At 33.8% G+C, this 18,027-nt stretch overlaps 1 pseudogene; it reads left to right on the top strand.

Moving 5' to 3' along the window:
- Positions 1-10,003: 10,003 nt before the first annotated feature.
- On the top strand, positions 10,004-11,608 carry LOC133696738 (probable aquaporin NIP-type; annotated as a pseudogene).
- Positions 11,609-18,027: the final 6,419 nt, after the last annotated feature.

Raw genomic sequence — 18,027 nt, 5'->3', positions numbered from 1 at the left:
TTGAGACAAAGACTTGCTACATGTTACCTGGGTCTCCAAAACCTCCTATATATCAAGAAAAAGGCATGTAAATATGGAGTAAAAAATGCGAGGGGGGAGGGAACTCCTGTCTATTCCATTGGAACCCCCTTTAGGGGTCCTGATTTGAGAAGCTGAGCTTGCGATATTGGAAAATATATAGAGATAAGATCGAAGAAGAAAGAAAGCTGGGGTCAAAAGCAGCTAACCTTACCTTTTCTTTTAGCTATTGATGCGCCATCAATCCTACCCTACCTTTTATAGCCAAGCATAAGATTACTTTAATAGGGTGGTGGGTTGGTGACAATGTCCAACTTTCCTGAGTTTTTTTTAAAAAAAAAAAAATTGACACTTACTGAAATATTTTAGGAAAATTGTTACATTAAAAAAATAATATAATTTTACATAATCACTATTTAGATTTATAATTTTAAATAAAATTATTATTCTGAATCAAGTTATTTAAAACCTCATCAGTTTTTTTATTGCCGGAGCTCTTAAAAAAAAACTAAAATAAAAAAACTAAATAAATAGATGGAAGTCATGTTATTGATGGAGCTAACTCATCCGCTCATTATTGCAGAAGATATAAATAAACTCGTGTGTTATTATGCTGTGATAACTTTTAGTTATGAGTTTTTTTTTAATTATTATTATTATTATTATTGGAATATTATTTTTCCTTGATTTTAATATTATCATTGTCAAATATCTTTAAACTTAGCAAATTAAAACAACGTTTAGCACATTAATTTGGGGTTATACTTAATGAACAAAATGATGTTAAAACATCTCACTCTAAATTATGGGTCTGAGGTTTGGTATTTTAGTAACTGATTTTAGGTTAGTTTGAAATTAAAGTTGTCTAAGGTTGGATTTAGGATAAATTTTGGGTTAGGCCTAGGTTATGATAAACAACACGTGTTATTCTTATTAGTTGTTGTTAAATATAATCATAATTTCCAATTAGCAGTTATATAAAAGTGTGCATTATTTCCAAATACTTTTTAAATTTTATGTTATATCCTCACAACTTTTACCAAACTGTGTTAGTTTGGTAAAAAAAAAAAAGTGATGGCATGATCAATCACATTACTTTGCACATTGCTAGTTACTAATTACTAGTTACTAATAAACCAATAGTGATCGTGTTTATAGTTTCATTACTGTGCGCAGTCATGGCATTATTGTAGTTTTATTGATGTTTAAAAATTATTCTTATTTAAAATAAAATAAAGGTCGTGGTGTTTTATTGTTCAATTACTATTCATTAATTTGGTAGCATTATTTTAATTTGTTTTTATGTTTCGGTAAAGATTGAGTACATGCATGTGAACTCTATTCTGGTCCTGTGCTTCATCTTCACTGTATTTCTATGTTGTAAAAAGTATTTTTGTTTTTTGAAATATTTTATAGCTAATTTTTCTATCATGCAAGCATGCAAACTCAAATAGATATAGCGGTAAAGCGTGGACACTATTTTGTTGCTATCTATTCTTCAAATGGTTAATTATTTTGATGAATTAATTTGGAATAATATTTTATTAATATCAATGAAGGCAGCATAAATACAATATTTTTTTATATATAATAAATATAGAAAGGATAATAACCATAGTGATTGAATTTATCTATTGGGAATAAATCTTGATAACGACAAGAGTTGAAAACTCTCTTAAAATCCAAAACTTGAATCGCATTAGCAGTAACTTATAGCGTCGTATGCTCACGGAGGAGTTGAAATTATTACAAAATAATAAGAACCAAACCAGGTCTTATTATTGAGAGATCCCTCCTCCTCGACGACAATCATCAAGTTTTTTCAATCAAACATGGTACTATTACTAGCCAAAATAAAATAAACCCCAACATGCAGAGACCCAGCAAAAGAAACTGCCGTTAATTTATGGAAACAAAGATTCAAATCTAGACTATAATAGAGCTGAAAACTACTTTTCTAATGATCCAGATCCCCTTTATTAAATAAAAAAATAGAAATGGAAAACGTAAAAGAAAAAAAAATGAAGAATAGGGTATAGAGAGAAAAAAGAAGAAGAGAGACGGCGACTTTAGGGCTGGCCCGCGAGCAACAACCCTGGAAAAGGGAGGAGAAAGGAGACGTGAAGTTTTAGTTCTTAGAGAGAGAAGAGCTTCTCTAGAATCTTGAGTATTGAGTACTAAACAAGAGAGATTAATCATTTGAATGAATTAACTATTATGTTGTGTGTGTCGAAATTATGTTTCAGACATGATTAACTGAACCAGATTAGCCGATGATGTTTTCAATTTGATGGACTGGAACACATATTTTAGTCCAATCGAATGCAAGTAATTAAAAATAGAATCGAAAACATGATGCAGTTTGGCTTTCCCCACTTATACATGGATAGGCTTGAAATGATATCTTTACGTGACAATCGATGGTAATAGAAATGATTTATTTGAACTACCTAGTAAAATCTATGGAAATTAATGAAGATTTGGATCATGAAATGATCATATAAGAGGTCCATAATTTGCTATTATTACATGATTGGTAGTCAGACTCTCGGGATGCAACGTCATCCAGATTTTACATCGCATGTTTAGTTGTGTGGTGGATGTGATTAAAATTATTTTTAACATGAAAAGATTATAATTTTTTGGGTTTTAAACTCTTTCTTGAAACTGTGATAATTTATGTTTTTAAAAATTATAACTACAAAAACTACAGCAATCTATTGGAATGAGAAACTGAAAACATTGCTTCTCGATACAGACTAAATATGTGATATTCCGAAATCTTCAAGATGCAAGTTATTGGAATTTTCATGAAAAGAACTTCTGGGTTACGAGAGACCATCCTCCCATCCCATCATTATATTTTAATTGGTGGTAAAGATTCTAATTTCTAAAGGCAACGCATCTTTAACGCAATTCAACCCATATTTTTATCCCCTTGGGTCCTCGAATGCAATTCTTGGATGGAACAAGGCAGGGAGAGAGTCGACAGTACCCAGGAACAAATTAATTAACTGCGATGCATACATGGTAGATAATCCTTGATCACTCCATATATAATAAAGTCCAATTAATCTAACCAAAGCTTGACATGTAGCACCGATATTCTCATCAATCAAATAAACCACTTCGGCAAGCAATTGCCATCCCCGAGATTTTTTTTTTTATATGGATTGTAGCTTTAGAAGGGAACATACTTTCCACAAAGTTGGCTTCGAAACTCTAGCTAGCTCGCCTCGTAGATCCACCACCGTTAAGTTTCATGGTAACGAGACACAATCTGCCAACCACAACCATCGAAGTGAAGATCTTATCCTATTTATTCAATTATCAATTAATTAACCTTGGAGTTCGAAGAGGAGCAATTAAAGAGGGGAAGACCAACATGCCATGCCACAGCCAGAAAGCGATGGCTCCTAGCGCGGTGAGACAGGGAGCCATCGTGGCTAGTACGGTCTCACGTGGGATTGTAGGGAGACTGCAACAAACGGTGTTATCAGCCCCACGCGTGGTGACTTGAACCTCATATTCCTATTGCTACTCTCAGTGCTAGCTGCTAGACAGTCCTCTACAAAAGGTGGACCACACCTAGCTAGGTGATGAGTTGGTAGCTAAAACTGGTATTAAAATTCAACGGATTGCTTTTAAGCTTTAAAGTTCAACAATTACACGATAGCCTGAGTCAACACAGCCTCGATTGACTTTAAGTGCTCTATGTCTAAAAAGGACCAGGCCTGTCTCCTTCATTTCAAGAAAGATTGCGGAGAAGTTTCTTAATTACCAAGCCCAAATACAGTGCTATCTTATTTTTAAGAAATTTATATTTCACAATAAATCTTTTTTCAACATTAGAAATTTTGCTGGTATTAAAAGACAAATGCAGATAGAAGGTGAACTTTTTTGAAGAGTTAATCATGACATCCTGATAATTAAATTGCATACTTATAAATATTTAGTCCAAAATACACTCTCTTTATAGAGCACCAATGAAAAATAAAATATAGGATAAATAGCCTAGTCTATCCTGCTTCAATTTGTCTTGTATTTATTGCATTGGTGATATTACGGTACATCTCTAATATGACATTTTATCATATGATGTATAATTCAAATTAATAGAAACTGTGTATGTAAAATGCACTTTGTTTCCAAATTATTTTTTAGACCAATTTATCTTCTTCCAAGGAGCTTGCAACCATATACTATAAACATGTGTTTTTTTTCCTTACGTAATGGAGAGACAAGACAAATACATGCTATTTGATCCCAAAAAAACTATTAATAATATTGAAAGAATAACAGTTTAATTAAAAAATTAAACTCCCAGGTCGAATATGATTATAGTTTCAATTAATTGGGATCACATTATAATTGAAAGATTTAGCTAAAATTTAACGGCATGATAGGCGCCATCAAAAGGATTACACTGGAGAAAGTATTATAAATATAAAAACAAATTAGATTATCTCCCCGAGATATAAAGATATTTTGAATTTTACAAGCAATACTTGTAAACCGGCTTTCTTTGGAAGGACCTGAGATCAATAAAAGTTGATTGAACCTGGGCCCAATTCTCATCGCAAAAGGTCCACAGCTCAATAAGCCCATGGTATCATCGAGTAGAAGAGATTCGAACCCCAAACCAGGTACGTGACTACGTGGTCATGCCTCCTCCAATCCCATCTTGTGAGGCAACTTTCATGGACCACCGGGCACCAATATCCCTAGCGATTTCCGGCTTTTGCCTCTGCCTAATTGCAGCTCACATCTCCTTTTCTTTTAGCCACCTTTCCACTGGTCTAACTTCTCAGGAGACTGGGACTTTCTCCCAAGAGACTTTAATACCTTTAAGTTTCAAGAAACAATAAAAGAGACATAACATGCTAAAGCAATCTACTAGTTACAAAGCATGGCCAGAGCAATATGACAGCCGAACTTCATAATTAAAAATAAATAAATAAAAAATGACAACCGAATTGAATTCATGATTCCCATCCAATTTAAGCAAAGAAACACACTCAAACAAACAAATTAAAGTCAAGCCAGCATAGACTATATACAATTGGCATATTCAAGAGCATGATCGATCCCAATATTACAATGTGCATGCTAGCAATAATATAACGACATGGAAGAACTTGTTAGGTTTCAAGTCATTTCTTTGCCAAACGAGTTGTTCATCATGATAATCTTTTCAGTGTAAAATTTAAAGAAAAGGGTTCTTTTCTGTTGCCCTTCCTTATTAAAAAAGGAATGTCTCCATCTACTTGTTTTCTTCCAATTCCCGAAATTCGATCAAGTTATCATGAACATTCTTGAGCAGATCATAATGTCTTGATTTGCCAGTCTTGGACTCTTCTTTTTTATGTGACGTGCCCATGAGATAATACTGTCCCTCTCTTTACTGACCGCTTTCATTAATATTTCCAGGTAATTAAACTTGATGATATCTTCTTATTGATTTATTTATTTATTTATTTTGTTTTTGAATTAAATACCTAGTCATGATTTCCATCTCTAGAGGTAGGCATCAAACAGAAGCGTCAGTGACCATCCGATCTTTATCAAGCATATCACAATATTCGACATGGTCAAATAAATATGACACTACAAACTTAGAACTCACGCCCGTTGGATTGAATTGATCTTGCGTGGCACCACCTTGGCACGGACAGCGAGGCATGATCATCGTACAGGTTATGCACACGTGGCCAAAACAGTGTGTGCGTGCGGGTCCATTCTCATGTGGATGCCATACCTTAGTTATGTGGCGTTGGTGTTAAGAAATAGTGATTGAAGCCAAACATATACATGCCTCCAAGGTGGTGTATTATTGCAGGTTAGGGGGTAAGAGAAAGGGAAAGGTTGGAGAAGATAAGATCCAACTAAGGTAGGGACTCGTGAGTATGAAGTATGGCTGCAAGCAAGCGCTATGAACTTTCCTAATTGCTTATCCAGTTTTTTATCTTGAAAACAAGGACATGGACCCAGTTTATTCAAAGTCTTCGCCTAGCAAGAATTTGTGTGGATGATATATATGGAAGAGTGGAAAATATGTCCCCGCCGTCGCTTCCAATTGTTTAAATTTGAGTATATATTGATGCTGAAACACGTGACCACTCTTAATTTTACTGGGAAAACTTGTTTTTTGCTATGTATCTTGCTAGCTAGCTAGCTAGCTAGGAGGCTCCTTAACTGGCAGTCCCATGTTGTTGGATAAGGTGTTGAATAACCGATTATTCACTTACCTGAAACACTTTCTATAAAGGGATGTTGTATCTTTAATTAATTTTTATTTTTAATATTTTTCATGGTTGAGAAAAATTGTGCGATTCAAATCAACATATAGGTAAAAAATCATTTTAAACTCACACTATTTGGTGACTGAGAAGGAAACAAAGGGGAGGAGATGATAGTTGTTAGTTTCTGTGTTGTTTTTTCCTCCTCCATTTTCGATCTTTCAGCAACTCTACAAACGCTATCATCAGCTCGCATGTAACTTGAAGCCGTCACTTAAGAACCTAAAAGAAAACAAAATTAATTAAACGCACGTAAATCCATAGTTATTACACTTGAGTTTTATTTTAGACGGTCAACAATATATATTACTTTCGGATCGGCTTCCGTAAATAATTACATATATTAACTAATAAAAAAAAATTAATGGCGTTCACTGCTCATATGAACAGTTAACCGGCAGCCCAGTGTCAATGTTATGCCTTCCTTAGTTAAGGTAGCAGCCCAGGAAGTTAGCCATTTTCAGTTTGGTTTAGCCATCAGTCCAATGTTCATTTTTGCTTAAACAGTGAATGTGTTTAATATATTACTTTAATTATTTTATAATAACTTCGTGTTGTAACTTACTTGGTTGAAGCAAAGCGAGGATGAATCTAAGATCACGGGTTAGATTCTTGTAAAGCACACTATTTGCTTGAAAGAACATAAACAAAATCATGAATTAGTAACTGCTTCCGATCTCTAAAAAAGAGTCTCAATTGTCTTGCACTTTCGCTTTTCTTTTGAAATGAAATATTTACAAAATTTTCATAAATAGGATAAAACCTTATTATATGGTATTTTTTTTTCTTGTTTTTAATCAAGTCTTTGAAAGGGTTTAATTGATTTATGATTTATGTTTTATCATAGACGTATGTGGACTTTGCAATGGGCTGTTTGGATTTATATGGCCTCTTTTTGTTATTTTTTTAAATTTTCATTAATTAACATGATATTTTCATTTAATTTTATTATTTGTTGGTGGTTATAGTAAATTGATTCTGTATTTTTCATTATATAATAAATTAATTAGATCTAATAAAATTCATAACTTGAGTCATGAATTTGATGGGTTGATCAAGGTCAACTTAACTTATTTTTTTTTCTTTGAATTATTTATTTGGATATGTCCAGTCGGTAAGATTATACTGTAAAAACTTTCACATGATTTAAAAGTTGGATTTTTTAATGTTTCAAGAAATTTGAATCAAACCCGTAGCGAATGAATCACGTACAATATACTTGTAAACTTATATTTTATATGACAATTTGCCACAAGCAATACCAAGATTTATGTAATTTACCATTTGAATGGTGGTATCCACATGGTAGAATATTTCTAGAAGTCTAAGCTGGGTCAGCCAGATATCTGCATACATGCACGCGAACATTACAAGTGTATAAAGAAGGTGTCATTGTGCAGGGCATGAACTAGTTTAGATCCATTAAATTGCAAAATCGAAGAGAAGTAGCGTGCAATTTGGCTTTCAGTCAAATATTTTAATTGGTACTCCTCTTGTTCTTGAGATGTAGAATTTTGTGTTAATTAATAATTAATAACATGGTGGCACGTGCGCACGTGGATGCAAGAAAGTTGCCACCGTTAAAATAAAATATACAACTTAACACAAAACATGATAACGAAGGACCATTTTGTGGGGTATGGTAATGAAAAGGTCAAAATGATATGACGAGGCCAAACAGGAACTACATATGCGGTGCTGTCCTCGTGTGCGTGGCCTCATTCTCCTCTGGACACGGGGGCCATGCTTCTAATTAATTTGGTACCTCGATAATTTTTTTATGTACAATCAAACCCTGTCATTATCATGATTCATTTTAAAAAAGAAATCGCACGAAGAATTCAACTCAGTTAATTGGACGAGGTACACGGCATTCGATCACACTGATAAAAATCTGCAACTCAATAGTTTGCACGAAATGTTTGTCGAATAACCAGTTTAGTTTGAAAATCTGGTGCTAGCGGGGATTGGACCGAAAATCAGCAATCTCCCACCCTTCCTTTTTCTTTTTTTCCTATCTGTTTTTGTCGTAGAGTAATTAAATCTGGTGCAAGTGGGGATTGGACCAAAAACACACAAGCCGTGGTTGAAATAAGAATATACACATGCAAACAAAAACTAATCAAGACATTGAGATTGAAGGGGAGAAAGGTCATGATCGTTGCAGGGTAAACTGCAGACACGAGCCGGGGAAATGGACCTACAATGGCCGGGACCATCGATCGGTGAATTGAGACCTTCTGAGAGGGACTGAGGGAAAGAATGGTTCGTTTTACAAATCATGTCATGACAACACAGCATCTAAACACCAATTTTTCTCAGGGATGCATCTTGTCAAAGACCCCGTGTCCCCTCTAAATTGCACCACTTTTTTTCTTTTGAGCTTTCTGAATTCATCTTATCATGCAGGCTTGAATTTGGATGAGGAACTGTGACAGAGGCTTTCTGGGCTTGTATGTGATTTTCGACCAACAGATGGATTCTTAATGGGTCTGATGGTTAGCTCATTCGTCCCTCTGTGAATGGGTTCAAAAATCTTGGTTTCACCAGACTGCCACAATGGCCCAACATTGTCTTTGCATGGCAGTGCTCATGTGGCCATGTTACGTGTCTCTTCTTGCACTTTATAGCTTCACTTTTCCTATCAAAATTCAGTGATTGGCCAACATATGATCACATGTAAAAGACAACATTTTCCATGTCTGGTATGTAGTAGATGGTCCCCAGAGAAGAGATTGGAGCGGCTAAAGGCAAGAGCCTTTCCTTTTCAAGTTATTTTTACCACTGAGTTAAAGGGGCGGCCACTCTTAATTTCACTCTTAGCACCAAGTTAAAAGGATGGAAGCTCGAGACGTAGGAAGAGGAGGCATGAGAGTGAGTGGCTGGGCTAATCTGTAGGGCCGAGGATATGTGGCTGCTATAAAGAAGAGGACCTGACACCATTATGTTTGATTTGAATCGAGGGTCCACAGTATATTAGCCGTAACCTTCTTTCTTTCTACTGCCTTAGCAATAGCACTGAACACAGCTCGCTGGAGTTTTCTTTTGGTCCCCTACTCATCATTGCAGTCTACAGATACAGAAGAAGCATTTTTCATTTTTCCCATCACAAAAGAATAAAAAAACAAGTGACCCAATGAAAACTGGAAAGCACCGGTCATCGGTCGAGCTTCCCACTCGGTATTATAGCCCATGAAATCCTAGGTAGGTACTGCTGCCTGGGCCTAGAAAAAGTAAAACTACTTAGCGTCTATCTTGAGCAAAGATTAACAGCACAAGGCTTCTACTTAGCCAATTTCTGGACAGATGGTTACGATTGGGCCATCAACCCGTATGAGAGCCCATTTTTTGTGTGTATTTGGATGACAAATGGACCTAGACGTCATAACTAGCAGCCAACTGGAAGCTCTTCCCACTTGTGGCAAAAGGTTAACATCCATGCCCAATAAAATTTCCAGTCTAAAGGTTGCGAGTCTAGTCACACAAGCATGTCTTAAGATAATTGGGTCAAGCCTAATCAATAGGCAATGGTTTCGTAACCAGATGACGAAATGGAATCCCTAATTTCACTCAGGGACTTGATTCATAGTGGCCAAGACAAAATTGCGGTAGCTATTCCTGTAAGAGGCCTAAATGACTGGCCTAAAGATTACACAATTCTCTTGGTTCCATGAGATACTCGTCAAAATAGCTAAGCCATCGATCTCCAAACAACGACATTGATCTTTTACTATATATAAATTTATTTTCTTGGTTTATCCAACACTAAATTTCTTGACACGGGAGAGAAATAAGCACCATCTTCTTCTTCACAACATGCCTTCTTATTGCCAAGAGAATAACGAGTTCGGTGATGATACAGAAGGTGGCAAAAAAACAGATGTGGATTCACCACCTGAAACTACTGTTCAAATAATCCAGAAGGTACTAAAAAAACTCTTATCTCTACTTTTTTTTGTTCGCTGTATAAACTTACAGTTACCATCTAGCTATACCAAAGAAAATTAAGAGTTATGTGACTAATAAGTCTCTTCTTATTGCCAGATAATAGCAGAGGTGGTAGGGACATTTTTCTTGATTTTTATGGGTTGTGGATCTGTCGTGGTCAATCAGATGTATGGTTCTGTAACATTTCCAGGAGTTTGTGTGGTATGGGGTCTAATTGTGATGGTGATGGTTTACTCTGTTGGTCATATCTCTGGTGCACATTTCAATCCAGCAGTCACTGTTACTTTTGCCATCTTTAGACATTTTCCTTACAAACAGGTTGGTCTTCATATATATTCGTTGTTTCTTTGTACAGGTCGCTCATGGTGGCGGAGCACATCTCATCAGGAGAGGTGTTGATTATAAAGACTGATGAACTTCTTGCTAAATGTGTTTTTTCTTTCTTGTACTTGCAGGTACCTCTATACATGGTGGCACAATTACTTGGATCACTCCTTGCTAGCGGCACCTTAAGCCTTCTTTTTAGCGTGACAGACGAGGCTTACTTTGGGACAATACCAGTTGGACCCGACATCCGTTCTTTTGTTACTGAAATAATCATATCGTTCCTTTTAATGTTTGTTATCTCTGGTGTTGCCACTGACAACAGAGCGGTTAGTTACTCTTAAGCATGCACGTTTTATTTTATTTTATTTATTATTGGAAAAAAAACATGTCTTTTGTTTATTTTTATTACAGTAGCCTGGGATTGTTTAGCCTAACTGACAAGTAGACCATCCCTCTTGGTTGATTGCTTAAATCACAAGCAGCACAAGAACGCCTTGCCTTGCATTCGAAAGATTGATTACTAATATCTAACAGAGTATGCTCAAAATGTGTACATATAAACTTTACATCTAGCAAACGAATATGATTTTAATTCTTCGATTCTCAACTCTTGCAGATTGGAGAATTAGCAGGAATTGCAGTTGGAATGACAATTATGTTGAACGTTTTCGTTGCTGGGTAATTCACTTGCTAGCTGCAATCCAAGCTGCCAGTGTCTTTTTGAATAGCAATTCTTTACGTGACTCTCTCTTTTTTTTTGTGTCCTTAAAATTGTGAATTACAGGCCTGTATCTGGGGCATCCATGAATCCTGCTAGGAGCTTGGGGCCTGCAATAGTGATGCGTCAATTCAAGGGTATCTGGGTTTACATTGTCGGCCCGCCCATTGGTACCATCCTAGGAGCGCTCTGCTACAATATAATTAGGTTCACTGATAAACCTCTCAGGGAAATAACCAAGACGGCTTCATTTCTAAAATCTAAGAATTGATTGTCGCCATCCCCACTTTCTTTTTAGCCCGGCTCATCCTACAAATTTGCGATGCAGCTTCTAGTTTCTACTTGTACGATCAGTGATAAGACCAGTACAAACTACAAAGTAAGTAAATCTGTACTGGATAAAAAGAGAGAAAAAAATAAGAAGAAGAAGCATATATTAGAGAAATATGAATTGTTGGGAAACAGAAATCCTGGTATAGGAATTTGTTTAGGCATTAGACCATGTGGATGTAATTTCAATCCTCCAATGTATTGCAGGTGATTCTATCCAAGCTTCAATTATACACTCTTTGTTTTTTTATTCCCGGGTCATGTCTCATGAGTTCAATGTCTATGATAGCTTTGAGCTCAGAGACATTCCATGTGGATTGCAGCCATTACGTTTTGGATGTATACGGCAAATGTCGAACAGAACGTTTGGTGGGGAAGAAAAAGAAATCGTGGAGGCATAGAAAATACTATGTTTCTGTATTTAGTGTATTACCTTGGTTCTGTATCTGACGTTTTGATTATCCATTCCACAGACACAACAACAACAAAAATAATAATAAAAAAAGCTCTACATCTAAAAAATATTGTAAATTTATATGAGACTGCAGAGATTTGATATCTTACGCTGCAACTAGTATTGCTAATTTCAGTAAAGTGATGTAGGGCTGTTTGGGATGTGAAGCAAGACTAGTTCGAACAGGGGTAAATTGTGCATTTAGCAAACAAAATAAAAAAACAGGGATAAATTGTATTTAGCATGTAAAAAAAATACACGCGCCGTCTGGATTCTCAGATTTCAATTACTATGACAGTTGAAAATATAAGATTCATGTTTTTTACTTCAAAATATATTTTTAATTTATTTTTATATTTTTAAAAACTTAAAAAATATTATAAAAACCTTGTTAAACTAATCCATAACTTAAAAAAAAAATACCTTAAAACCTGAAACCAAAAATCTTTTTGAGCTCATATATGTTTTTCAAGCATTTTCAATGTAAAAAAACACTTAGTTTAAACTTTTTTTATCATATGAAACTACTTAACATAAAAATCAATCATTTTTATAGTTGGAATAGTCATTAACAACAACTTTCTCTATATGCTGAAATTCAGTAAGTTTCTCTCCTCTCACCTAAAAAGAACAGGAAAAAAAATGAAGTTTGGTACATAATTGCATTTTTGAAATTTAAAACGACTAATTATCCAAGATCTAAAAAATATAGGTGATGAAAATGAGCTTTAAGATAAAAAATATAGGTGATGAAAATGACCATTTCCATGGAGACACGCGTATTCTTGATGTCCAATGTTCATTGCCAGGCGGTACTTCCAACATGAGAGTCTGTACGTTCTTCGAGGAGCTGCATGCGTGCAGCTTGGCTGACCTTCCATTCCTCCTTCCCAACAACATATGTTCGGCTGAACGGGATTGCCTGTCCTTCGACGGGAATTGTTATGCGCGATAGCCCTTCGAATCCTAAATTATCTAAAGAGGCGTGTAACCGGAGGAAACAATTTGTTTTTGTATTTTTTTAAAAAAAAATTATATTTTAAAACTGTTTTGAAGTATTAATGTAAAAAATAAATTTTTAAAAAATATATTATTTCAATATAATTTTAAATATTTTTTTTTAAATTAACCGATACTACATTCTCGAACACCATTATAATACTATTCATTTCACCAAGATCTACAGCAAGTGGGGAAAGGATTTATATCAAATTTTTTACCATCCCCAAACAAATAAAAAGTCTAAAAAGCACGGGAGTGCTTAGTTTATTTTGTTTTTTACGTTTAACGTATGGAGCTATTTTTATTATGCAGATAATATTAAAAAAAAAAATCTTCTTGACAAAATATATATATTTTTTGTTTATAAAGACAATCAAGTCATTTTATTATATTAAAATAATATATTAATAATTTATCTCCAATTAATTTTATAATTCCCAATAAATCTCCAGGAAAAAAGATTTTACCTCTTATCCTAGATGTATTCAGTTTTTTTAAGAAGGGATTATTTTATTGTTTAAATCACTGTGTCTTGTACTAGAGTGTTTCACTTTATTTTTTAAATTACATGATTTTATTGATTCAATCACGTGTCTTGGGTCCCCCCTTCCTGACTTTGATGATCAGGATCAAACGTGATAGTATCGACCATGGGGAGATCTGAACTCGGTTTACAAGGTCATGGGCGGCCCGGTACCATCCATGTGCCGCGTACCCGCGAGACATGCACGGCCCATGCACGTGCAATAATAGAATTCAGGATTTGTCCCTATTAGTAGTTGTAGATTACCGGTTTCCCGCCTCCGGTCCAGAAGGTTAACGCAAAATAATTAGATCCATGGGCCCCTTAATCAAACGGCTCCAATCATTGCATCAATCCATGGCTCCATCATTCGTCTAAAAGTTTTAGGGTCCCACTCTGGAAAACAATGTCAGATCCGCCACTTTTGGGTGGTTCGCTCTTTTTTTTAATCTTATTCAGTGGTGAGATCAGTGAAAATCTCCTGTGAAAATTATGGTCTTCTTTGAATGATTACGGGTTAAAGGTGTGTGAGGTTGTACTTCAATCACTTTAAATATTTGGGTAACTTTTGATATTAAAATTAGTTTGGGTAGGAGAAAATAGTTACAAAAAATATTCAGGTATAAGTAGAAGTGAAAATAAATTCTTTGTTTTTTTTTTTTTTTTTACAGGAGGAGAAGATGATCTTTGAGGTTCAAGACTATTTATATATTATTGACCTCGTAGAATGATAAATGTGGGTGTCACCTATGGTTATACAAACATTATTACAACGTTACACATTACCATCCTGTTATTTTTTTATTTATTTTGTTAGGAAAACATTTACTAACGACGTTACATTCAGTTATTGTTCTTCAAAAAACTTCTCATTAGTAATTTCTATTATATTATTAAATTTACAAATAAAAAAGACTCGTCAAACAAAAAAAACTTACTAGTATTATTGTATAGGTAATTTCATCGGTGAATATGTCATATTACCAACACATAAAATTATTTGTAATTCCGTTGATGATTTATTTTATATTACCGACAACAAAATCTATCAGTGATTTATATATTGTCAGTGGCATTTTATGTAATGTTTTTCAACTCAAAAACTTTTCGACATGCTTGGTTCGTCGATGATTCTGTCAGTAACGTGTTTGATATTGTTTTAGAAAATATCCAAATAAATAGACTAGAAAAAAATTAAAAGAAATAAAACTAAAATAAAAGGATAAAAAAAACAATAACATTTTTTTTTAAATGACAATACCACCCTTATACTACCAAAAATTTATGTACTTACAAATATATATCAATAAATAAAGTCACAAATCATCAGTTGATTTTATTTATAATTAGTATATTTTTATAAAATGATTATTTTATAAGATGAATAAGGATAATAAACAGGACAATGAAATGAACAAAAAAATATAACATCAAAATATATTTATTTCCAACACTTACACCAACTAAATTTTAAATTGAGACTCAATTTAATCCCAAAAGACACATTATTTAACATATCCTAATCAATTTCCTCCAAGTTAACCCGAAATCCTAAACCAAAAATTAATTATTTTCTAACTGATACCCAGGTCAACTTTAAACTGAGTTGAGTTCAAATATAAAAACAATTTATTTTTATGCAAAACACATCCTAATCAATTATTCTAAAATTAATATCAAATCCTAAATCACAATATTATTTTCTTTTAACACTTGCATTACCAGGTAAACTTTAAATTGAGACTCAATTCAACGACAAAAAAAAACTAATTATTTTATAAAAAAATAATTTGTAATCAATTTCTTCCAAATTTACACCAAATCCTAAATTGTAATTCATTCCAAACATGCTAAAATTTTAGACATAACTTTAAATTAAGATTCAATTCAAGTCAAGTCCCAAATAGATATAGGTCAAACACCTTTTTTAGAAGCTGTCCCTGCCAATATATTATTTTGTTCACCAGCACAGGACCATTTGTTAACCAAACGACACCCTTGTTTGCTAACTTCTTCTTGCGGTGGCATGAGTCATGAGGAGTCTTCCACGATCAAAATCATTCAACTGTTCTATTTCATTTTTGTTCACGTGAAATAAATTTATAAATGATATTTTATATATAATTCAATAATTGTTTTCGATGATAATGGATATTCAGGATTTGAAAAATTAAACTCTGCTAAAAAAAAATCTCAAGAGTTACACCGCTAAAAAAACACCTTTTTGGCCACTAATTTTAAATTTTAAGTTAAAAAAATAAAAAATATTTTTATTTTATTTTATGGGCACGCTCCATCAAATTGAGCCAACCTATGTCACTAGCCTACAAAATGAAGGAAAGAAATTCCCAAGTAGCCGTGTAATGCTCGAGTTTTGACTTCACAAGGAACATTTCATTTGTTGTTCGGACCTTGTTAACTGAAACGTATCACATAAGTTATAAACTTGTTTAGCTATTCTTATTTATTGCTATGACGAGACCAACTAGTAAGAGAAATTTTTTATTTTTCTTATTTTTCAGAATCACACAAAATAAACGAGTAACTAATGATATTTTTATTGTTTTTTGTAAAAAAAAGAAGAAGAAAAAGAAAAAAAAATAGGGTAGAGAGAGAGGGAAGGTCGATTGTCAAATTATAACTTAAAACTATCGATAAGTTTATTTCGTTGCTAATATCTTTTGTAATAATTACACATCATTTTTTTCATTTATTTATTTCTAATTGTAACTTATTCAATATACACTAATGGAAAATTTTTACCAATATGTATCAAGGAACACAATGAAGAAATACTTTATTGGTAAATATTATTGTAATTTACCAATGAAATTTAGAATTTTTTATCAGTATTTTCTGTTGTATTTGTTATTTTTCTAGCAGGGAAAGCCATGGAAAAACAAAAAAAAATTGCTATGGTTTTGAGTTTTTATGAGTTGTTTATTGATGATGACAAATCTCTAGAGGACAAGTGGCCAGAAGATACAGTCTCATACATTAATTGCATGTACAATTTGTTTTCGTGGCCAGTAACGTATAAATCAGGTTTGATTAGAGAGAAATGCATTCGAGTATAGAAACCAACGTCGGGTATACCAGTCGTATCCAAGGTCGGTATGTCCAAAACATTGAGTGTTTTGGAATTCTCAGGCCATCAATCAAGACTTTTAAGAACCTAAATCGAATTTTGAAAGAGTAATAGGCAAGCGAAATGTCTAAGCTAAATGAGAAACCGAATGGAGGTAAGGTTTATTTGCGATATCTGCACGATCTTTGTGGTATATATCATAACCCCTGGCCACCGTATAATAGACACTGAGGACGACGGTGGCTTTACATGTGGTTCAACGGTGATGGTAATCCTTCTGACCTACCACAAAAAGGCTCAGCCTCTCAATTTTATCTGTTCCTTTCTTTTCTTGAAGGTGTTATCTTGTCAACGTCAGGCTACAATAAAGAGGAAAAGGGCGATATTGCACTCACTTCTTCAATGATTTTCCCTCTCCTCTTTCATTTTTATTGAAGATAGGATACCGGCTGTAGGTTTTCTGAAGTCGCTAATCAACTGCATTATGTAGCGACTGTAGCCCATCCATAACCCTAACTCAACGAAGCATGCTCTCTAATGGCTGTTGAAAAATAAAGATCCTAAGAGTTCTAACTCTCGCTTTCACATCAACCCTAACTCCCTGCTGAAGGCCTTGTTTGAAGGATCAGATTGAGTGGAAGCTAATGCCAAGTGCAGCGATAATCATGATAATATAAAAGAAATAAAACAATTAATTAACTGAAATAACTATTAATGGTAGATAATTGGAATATCATGCAAACAGTCTCTATTTATATTTATATATTTAATTTAGACGTTTGCAATGAAATTCATTTTTTTCTTAAATTAAGAATGATTTTTTTTTTTAATAAAATCGATAGCAATTTCTCATATCAAATTTTAAGTAGATTATTCATATAAAAAAAAACTGATATTATTAATAAATAAAAATATTTTCCCCACCTCTTTCTTAAAATTAAAATCCCAGATGATGGAGTAGAAGCAAAGCTAATTACTAATCAAGAAATACAAATTATTATAATTTCTAAAGAAGAAGGACTCTTTTTTTTGGGGAAATTTGAGAAGAGAAAAGCAAATAATAACTGTTAATTCACGTTACGAATAGCAATACAGGATATGATACATATCTCTCACACACAAAACTTTCTCAGTTAAAGACAGCTGGAATGTCAGCAATTTAGTAGACTGCCACGTGGTCTACTAATCCTCCGTTTCTACTCCGTTAGATCAACCGCTCTGATCCAAAACCGAACCGTCGATCCCCAAATCTGAACGTGGAAACTAACGGAGTATTACCAAAAAAAAAGAAAAAGAAAATGGAAACAAGACAAAAAAGAG

This window comes from Populus nigra, chromosome 6 (assembly GCF_951802175.1).
Source record: "Populus nigra chromosome 6, ddPopNigr1.1, whole genome shotgun sequence".
NCBI classification, from domain to species: Eukaryota; Viridiplantae; Streptophyta; class Magnoliopsida; order Malpighiales; family Salicaceae; genus Populus; species Populus nigra.
The sequence above is the reverse complement of the archived record's forward strand: the minus strand, read 5'-3'. Positions and strand labels throughout refer to the sequence as shown.